The 9373-nt window shown below is 35.8% G+C and overlaps 1 protein-coding gene across 1 annotated transcript in view; it reads right to left on the reverse strand.

Moving 5' to 3' along the window:
• Positions 1-9373, reverse strand: part of tutl (immunoglobulin superfamily member turtle) — a 93739-nt gene that overhangs the window by 42493 nt on the left and 41873 nt on the right. Inside the window, exon 2 of the mRNA XM_074093306.1 lies at positions 2445-2475. The gene's annotated coding sequence lies outside the window, so the exon portion shown is untranslated. The remainder of the gene's footprint in view (positions 1-2444; positions 2476-9373) is intronic.

The raw sequence follows: 9373 nt of genomic DNA on the forward strand, positions 1-9373 counted from the left end.
TATTCCAGCAAATAAATATTTCATTTAATTTAATTTAATTTCATTGAGATGTACAGTGACAGTGTATGTTGAGTGACAGGGAATAAAAAATTAAGCAGTTGTGCAAGTATTTCGAATAAAAAACAATTTGAATTCTCATCCTCTTTGGTTATGGCTGTTTGCTTCTGAAATCATTGCCCGCAACGCGTCACGCGCAGCAAAAAAAAATAGCTGTCAGCGCGGTTCATTCGCGGGAAATTCGGCGGACTTCGTATGTTGTGTAATAAAATAATAAGAAGCTCGACTAGTGTGAATAAATTTTAAACTGTATTATAAACCTTGTAAATAGTGTTAAATACTTAGTATGATTTTTTTAGTGTAAAAAACAATAGGTAAACATAGTGATTAATACGGTGTGGATTTGGCGAGCGCTTTATCAAAGTTGGCTACATTGAGGTTTGTGGTTCATAAATTGCATTATTAATTTTGCACAAAAACTAATAAACCACACAATCCGAAGCTTTTATAAAACATCATAAAATCGCAAACTTAAAGGTAAATATTCAAACGACATAGCTACCCGTTGCTAGGCGACTCGGTCGCCTTAGCAACGGCTAATAACGCCTAGCAACCAAAAAACGCTGAAAAAAACCCGTTTGTTGTATGACGATCCCCTTTAATTTGTAACTTTATTTTATTTTTAGTATTTGTTGTTATAGCGGCCACAGTAATACATAATCTGTGAAAATTTCAAGTGTCTAACTTTTACGGCTTCAGAGATAGAACCCTGTGACAGTACGGACAGACAGACAGACAGCGGAGTCTCAGTAATAGGGTCCCGTTGGCACCCTTTGGGGATGGAACCCTAAAAATGGTCGGTCATGCTTGTAGAGTACCTAGGAATAGGATGACAGAGGGTAGGTATGTCACGAAGAAGAAACTTTTGTTCACGAATTTAAGAAGTGCAATTTGTACCTTATTTTTTATTTAGAGCGGTATTTGGGAGCTTTAGGTTTGGTTTGATGCAAGTCATTGATAGAAATTTATTTATGTACCAACCTACTATTTTCAATATAAAACACATACATGCATACACATAGTACATTATCATTTTACAATTTACAACGTTTAGCAGCTTCTACAATGTTCATCAACAAAAAATCTATATTGCTAGAAGACGAATGCTAAACGAGCGTTGTATTTGTGTTACGTAAGGCAAAGCAACCCATAAGCGTACCAAATTGAGTGCAAATCAAGGCCCTTATCTCTGCGTAATGGAATGCGTAACGCGAACAAATCGTCTGCCGACTGTCGGGGCTTCTTGCCACCGCACTACTCCTCATACGATAGTTTGGGTAACACTTTTGTTTGTATTTTAGTTATTAAATCGTTACTTAACGTAGTTATTTTATGGTAAGTAGCTTTACGTTGAAGTTGAATTAGGTAGGTACTTTACCTAATTAAGAGTCGTGGCCGTATTCAAAACATATTACGGACTAAATATTGGAAGTGCTTCTTAAATTAATAAATATCGTAAGTCAGAGAAATACCTTGAATTAAGATACAAAAAGAAGCGTTTGAGGTAATGGATCGCAAGGTACTGTCAATATTATCGCATCAAAGCATATCAAAAAGAATGTGGAGATCAGTGGTAGTGGTATCAAAGATTCTGATATCGCGCAGGTCAACCTGATAGCTAATTACTTCTTAAAAAAATAGGTCCACCATTTCAGAAGGCAGTACTTGGGTGACCGAGCTTTGCTCGGGCTAAAACTCGATATAAGCGTTTTCCCAGAAATAAGACCAAGCTAGATCGATTTTTCATCCCCGAAAACCCCTACATACCAAATTTCATAGAAATCGTTGGAGCCGTTTCCGATATATATATATATAGATAACTAACTACTTAACAATTTTTCTCTTAAATAATTTAACGTGATAATAATGTAAAAATAATCAATACTTATAACCGTGTTTTTTGTAACAGCTTAGTACCTAAGCAGTGCTTAATATTAGGTATGTGTTCGTGTGGTGTTCAATAAAAAGTTATTGTTTGGTATTATATAATCAATATCTGTTTCAAAACAAGGAAGATACGAGCGAATAAAGTTTGCATCTCTTCTAATTGATTGTCTAACTGACAATTTATAAATTTAAGGCATCCACATATTTTTCGTCCTCATATTTTTTATATTTTATAAAATATTCTTCCACGCCACAACTCAGTTTATCAAACAGTGAAGATATATTTGAACAAATAAAAAAAAATGTTTGCATATTTCCCATAGCAAAGGCTTTCAGTTCTTAAACAGGTATCCAAATTAAGGCAGAATACTTCAAGTGTAAAAATTGAATTTCATTCTCGAGTAAAAAGTTGGTGGCCGTTATAATTAGCCAAAAGGCACGGAGCCAAAGTAGAGGGCAGAAGAGGGTTCAATGACAGACAAAGTAGGTAGATATCTCACCGACAGCCGCGGCATTCGTGCAGCGCCGCCTCTGCAACAAAATAATGCAGATAAGTACAATGTTCGTTCTCGCAGACAATTATACGCTAGGAATCATGGAGTAATTATTCGATCTGTGACCCGGTTGGTTTCCCAAGAGCTAATTAGATAGGAGAGGCTAACTTCGAGGATCTTTAGAGCGATCAAAAGGTCGCCGTGTGCAGACCCCTTTTGTCAGCTCCAATTTTGTTGAAGAAGTCAATTACGTAACAGAGTCGTAATCGTAACCGTAACATCATTGCGATGAAGTTTATAAGACTCGTGAAATTAAACATTTAAAAGCACTAAGCCTGCTGGTGATAATTTAACAAAAAATATATGATTGCGTTATAATTAATAGGGAACTATATTTTCTGTCACTTAAATTTAGATTTGTCACTAAACTGCGATACCCTAATTATAATGTCTATCCCTAAGAAATATATTAGTCATCATATTAATTAAAACTGTCTCTAAGTATGAGTTATCAGATTAATGTAAACCTGTATCCTAAATTATAGTTTGATCATCAAAATTCGATCACAAAAATAATAAATCTGTCACCTAATAAATAGATCAGTTCCTTAATTCGATGCTTCTACCTATTCTACTTTGGTAGGTCTGGTTAGGTACGACGACGAGCGAACCGAGGAGGAGTGTTAGGTAGAATTGCGACCCTCAGAAACGAACATTTTTTTGCTAATACTTGTATGATGAGTACAAATGTTTGTAGTAGGGTAGTAGGTACTTGAGTTTGGATGTTTTTATGTATTTAAGTGTATATGTATTATGTCTACCCGTTGTTTAGCACCCATAGAACAAACTGCTTAGTTTGGGGCTGGGTCAATTTGTGTAATTTGTTAGAGGATATTATTATTATTATTGCATTCATTGTATATATCATCACCGTCATATTTCAGTTTAATTATTTGATGATCAATATTATTTCCGCGTAATTTTTAAATAATATTTAGGTACGCGTTTTAATATTATCCCGTGATTCAATTTAGGTGACAGATCTGCTATTTTAGGAACAAATATTATTTATTAGGTTGCCGAAAATGTTTTTTTTAGGTGATCAATAAAATCATACCCTAATTAATACCTACACGTTATAGACCTAATCTCGGCATGTTGAGTGAACCCAGTATTTAGCAGCCATCAAAAACCTTGAAAATATCTTGACTGTGTCATCTGTAATGATGATATATTCGTCAATATAACGTAAACTATGTTCTTGAAAGGAGTTCCACGCTTGTATCACGATTAGTTATCTACGCATATCGAAGTACGCATCGCGCATACACTAATTGTAAGATTTACATAATACTCGTAGATGAAGAGATAGCAGTTTATTTCCGTGACGAACTGGCGAGGTCGTATCCATTGTAAAGTACCTAGAGTGCAGCTTGAGATTCGATTGGCTTTGTGCTTCACGTGGAGTGTGGCCAATGCAGACATGGCACGCGATTTCACGTGCGACGCTTCCTCGATTACCGCCGAGCTTAGTTTGGATTCCACGTATTGGTATCGAATATTTTTTGCGAAACCTACCTAACTGTGAAATCTAAGAAGTTCATATCCATATCCATGAACTTCTTAGATTTCACTATTTCACAGTGTACCTACCTATCTCAGTCAGCTCAACATTAAAACGCCTACATTTTACTTATGACATGGCATCCGATTCGCCGGTCTACCTTTCCAAACTTATTTAGTTTACAGCTCCCGTCACCACGATACAGGTTTAGTGTTTTGTCCCTTCGTATGTATAGATTTATTTATCTATGGATCGCTACAAAAATAAATGAATATGAATACCCTACATGCCGTTCAAAACTGAAAGAGATTGAAAATGCATTCCCTAGCAGCAACGGTACCCGTGTGCAATTTTAAACTTATTCAGTTTTATGTTTTAATTGAACAATATGAATGGATCGAAAAGGCATGTCAATGTCTCCTAAAACTAGGTATGTTAAGCTTAACAAAGAATAAGTACTACGTCTAAGCAAGAAAGGTATCAATATTCACATGACCGCGTTATGACAAGCGTCTTGAAAACCATGATGATACAAGAAATGTTTCCATCAAGAGTTGTCATTGAGGGAGCACGAGGATGCGGAGTTGCGGATACGGCACCAATCAATCATGGGGGACGTGCGCGACCGAGCGTCGAGCGGCCGGAGTCTGCGGCCGAGCTTGAGCACGTAACGGCGACATAACATGATTTAAGTCTTTATATTGTAACCAGCAGCCTTACCGCCGGCTTCGCACGCATGGACCATTGGGTCTAGCAGTTGAATTTGAATTGCTGGATTTCGCAAAAATTCCCTTAGGAATTTCCAAAAATTGCATCGTCGGTTGCAACAACGTTGCGAAAAACACACCGCGCCAAATTCCATATCTATACAGAACCCCAAACACGATTCTACAAAGTTACAAATTGATCGCCAATACATTTAACTTCAAACAAAGTACCCTTGTACTGATTAATTTGGTCATGGTACTATTATTATGGTCTATTTGTGAAACCTAGATACTAGAATGAAAGTCTGAAATGTCAAATGTAAAAATAATGTGGCCAGCATAAAACGAACAGTGCTGCTCTGTGATTTCGGTTTCGGATATAATTGCAAATAATCGGTAAAACGTGTATTTTATGATATCAAAAAGATAAGCTTCAGCGGGATGGCAACATACGACGTTCGAGTTTTGCATTTCGTAGTATAGGGCCATTACGTCATTCATGTTTTTCGTATTCTATTCGACATTCGTTACTTTACTCGTATTGTGTTTCTCATGTTATGGTATGAGTGTTTTTATGGTAAGCATTGAGGGCGCTCGTACTTAAAATGAAATTGAAACTTAAATATCAACATGTATATAGTAGAAATATCTCCAAAACGGTCGCATTTTTATTAGACCCATTTTACCTTTTCTAGAATGTCCTAAGTGTCCTACATGCTAGTACGTCAAGGATCCGTTCATATCTTAATATTTTATACATATAACATAGGTACTTAGGTACCTACAAAATATTTCAGTGATCACCGGTTGCGGCACATCACTATTATGAGACGCAAAAAAACAGGTAACACATGAAACGTCATTTTAGTATCTCGGATTAAAAAACAGACCATAAATTGTCATCGGATTCACAAAATTTCACATCAGTCCAACCATTGGAACTTCATGGGAATTTTGATAATATTTTGGTCAAGTGCGAGTCGGACTCGTACATGAAGGGTTCCGTAAATAGTCCAATAAAAGTTTTTCTTAAAATTCTTCTAATATAAGTTTTTTTTTTGCCGACTGTACTTTATGCCCCTGGTTACCAAAGTACTCGTCAAGACGAATCAAACGAGTCCAAACTCGATGCGGTCGTGTCGTTTATCACAGAGTTCCTATGGTCACCCGCTAGCTTTATCATCAGATCAACTGCATGTCATAATACTATTGCGTTGTCATTGGATTTATTCATGCGTGAAAAATTTCAGCTCAATCGGTTGAAGATATCCACTTCAAATTTGTGTTGAAAGATTCTACCCGAGCAAACAAAGTGACATTACACTGCAAATAAATATAATGCTTGTAATAAGTTTTCGTTAAAAAAATAATTTTAAGAACAAGCTTTTTTTGCCGAATGTACCTCCTTTTTGTGGACTGTGACATTCCTATATGAAAGAGAAAAAAAATCAAATCGGTTCATAAATGACGGAGTTCTGAAATAACAAACATACAAAAAAGAAAAAATATACAAACGAATTGATAAACTCCCCTTTTTTCTGAAGTCCGTTAAAAATGTTTACACTGAATGACGAGCACTATTGATTTAGAGTCTAAATTTTAGACGAAGAAAATAAGTGTCCCTAATTTTTTGGCAGTTTAGTGACTTTTTCCATACAACTTATAAGGGTCGTTACGAAATGGACACATGAATTTTTTGTGGAAAATTGAGGAGGTTTTTTTTTCGTCAAAATCAGTTAGTGCTCGTGATTTTAAGGAGAAACCAGGATGACCTAATTCTGAAAGAAATGTTGCGACATTTAAAGTAAAAATGCCCAAATATGCATATGTAGTAGGTAGTTTAATGTAATTCTCTAATATGTCCCTCGTACACGTACATATACCGCGTGGGGCCTTTAACTGGAGCAAATATAGATCGTAAGATCGTACTCGTCAAATAAAAAAAACTGAAACTGAACGACTTTAGTTTAGCAACTTACAAAATAATTAGTTTTTTATATCTATTACATTTAAAAGCTTATTATTCAAGAAGCAATGTTAAGCAAAATGTTTGATGTTTGTAACGTAACAGGCGACGTCAATTGGGCTCTAGGATGGCGTAATTTTTTCATTTGTATGAAAAGGAAAACCTAAAGAATCCATCATTTTTAAAAGTCGCTGAACTAATGTCGTTTAGTGTGACGAGTACGATCTATGTTTTAATTATTTGCTCTTGTTAAACGTTTAAAAGACCCACCCAGTATAATATGCACTTTGAAATTGTTAACTACAGGTCTTATTGTAAGTAGGTACCTACCTAACCTATGTCGAAAAGAAAGAAGCATAAAAGCCATTTTAATTAACTTTGGTCATTTTAATCATCGTGAAATGTCGACCGCCGCCGCCCGACGGGTACATGGCAGCCGCAATGCTAACATTTTAATCCTATTCCATCGAACGAACGAAAACGCACACAATACGATATGGACATTTTTATACATTGAATTTTTCAACTTTTTCAAATATTGCCAGCTTTTTTCATGGACGTTCAATTTAAGTTATTTAGCCCTAAAAAAAAACTGAACAAGAATGGAAAATATCGTAACAGTTCCAAATATCCAAGGCAGAAAGATTGTTGGAGAAGTACTTAGTCATATCACCATCATGTCAGCCGAAAGACGTCCACTGCTGGACATAGGCCTCCCCAAGGCTCTCCACTCAGACCGGTCTTGTGCTTTCCGCATCCACCGCGATCCTGCGATCTTAACCAGGTCGTCGCTCCATCTTGTTGGAGGCCTACCGACAGCTCGGCTACCGGTATATAGTGATACCCGTTAACATGGTTAATTTAACGTTGTGTAACTATACAGCTGCCACAAGCGACACTATAGAGTAAGAAGCTATATGCTATGTTCGTAGCGGGTTTATTAAAAGCTCACGTTTTCATTAATTATGAGGTGGAACATGGCGTTTCTGAAAGCGAGTTGAGATCAGTTATTAAAAGGCTTTCAAGGCGAATGGTTCCCAGCGGAGGGCGGCCACCCTCGGCGGTTTACGGAACCATGGCGGCGTCACGTAGCTCAGATGATACCGCAACTATGCTAGCTTATGCTGATAATAAGAAAAGTTGCAACAAAGAAGCGAAGGAAACAGTCAGATGTTATTCGTTTCCTATTGTTCAGAGAATCTTAAATAGTTTTTATTAGTTTTCAAGGCAACGTGTAGGTAAGTCACAATTTTATACGTAATAAGGTTTTTATAGTTTTAATAATTTTAATTAAGTTCTCTGGGAATCATAATAAAACTATAGTTAAAATCCCTACCACTTATAAAATTTAGTAAAAAGTTCGTAAGAATTTAGAGATGAAACCAAATGTTACTGAAACACTGATTTGTGGAAATGCGATCTTATTTACAGCTTAAGATCAGTTATTTTATAATGTTTAAAACTTTCGTGATTTTCACTCACTACTACTACTACTAGGTACTACTACTATGATTAGGTATTTAAATACTACTATTATATATATTATATTTTTATTATTTATTTATTTCATTCTGAGGATTAGGTTTTTAGTTTTTATATCTTGGCCGGTTTTTTTATAAAAATAAACATTGTTTTTGAGACCAATGCCAATTCCCAATTTTATCAGTGAGCCGAATATTTTGGAAATGTTTTGAATAAATTTAAAGTTTTTTTTTTCATTGAAAAACTTGTACGCAATATTACTTAGTACATATAGCAATTCTTCTTACAATTGGTATGTACATACCTACTTAATAAAGTAGGTGTACGCGAGGAGAGGACTTACGAGGTTGAAATTGGCTTTAGGTCGTAAAATATCTGATGCATTAAGTTCTCGCATTAGTGATTGGCTTCCTTATAAACAAACAATATTTTCACTGTGTAATTCGTCCTGACATCTTTTCACTCATTTTACGCATAATTTCCTTTTACCGAAAATGTGCTAAGCACCAAAAACGTATAAATCAAGTCTGATATTCGTCGGCATAAATAAAATGTAATTTACGACTACGTTTTTACATTTGGCGAATAAAATGACGTTGCCGAGAGCATTGGGGAAATGATAAGTAAGAGAGCGCCAATGTCGCCAATATAGAAAAAATATTTGATATTTTTCCTCGGCACGTTTCCTGACGTAATATAATTTCGTGTAATGTTAAAACTCTTGCGTAATCCTCGGAGTTGGCGCAGCGGGTCCCGCCCGAGACATCGAATCTGTTCGCTCGCAGCCAACTGCAGTTGATGACTAAAACGGCGCCTAATACAACTAATCAGTCACCTAAATTTTCCACTAACTAGAACACTCGCATCTGGTAATGGTGCTTTAAACTAAGTAGATGCGTACAGTAAGTAATACCATCAAAAACAAAAATGTGAAATGTGATCTAAATGGGTGCATAACAACTTAAAATACTTATCATTTCTTCTTATAACATGGGATAATATATTGAAACCTAAGGTCTGACTTGGCTAGTTCTCATCATAATACGAATTAATATTAAGTACCTACTAAAACAGTCATGACAGAGCCATATGTTCGATGGCTAGTTTCTACCAGCAAGCCAAATTCGAAAGAATATAAGAACTTACGCTTTAAAACTTGCGAAGGCTATAATATTATATAATTCGTAGATATATGAAACTAGCCAAGTCAGGCCTT

Source organism: Choristoneura fumiferana, chromosome 10 (assembly GCF_025370935.1).
Source record: "Choristoneura fumiferana chromosome 10, NRCan_CFum_1, whole genome shotgun sequence".
NCBI lineage: Eukaryota > Metazoa > Arthropoda > Insecta > Lepidoptera > Tortricidae > Choristoneura > Choristoneura fumiferana.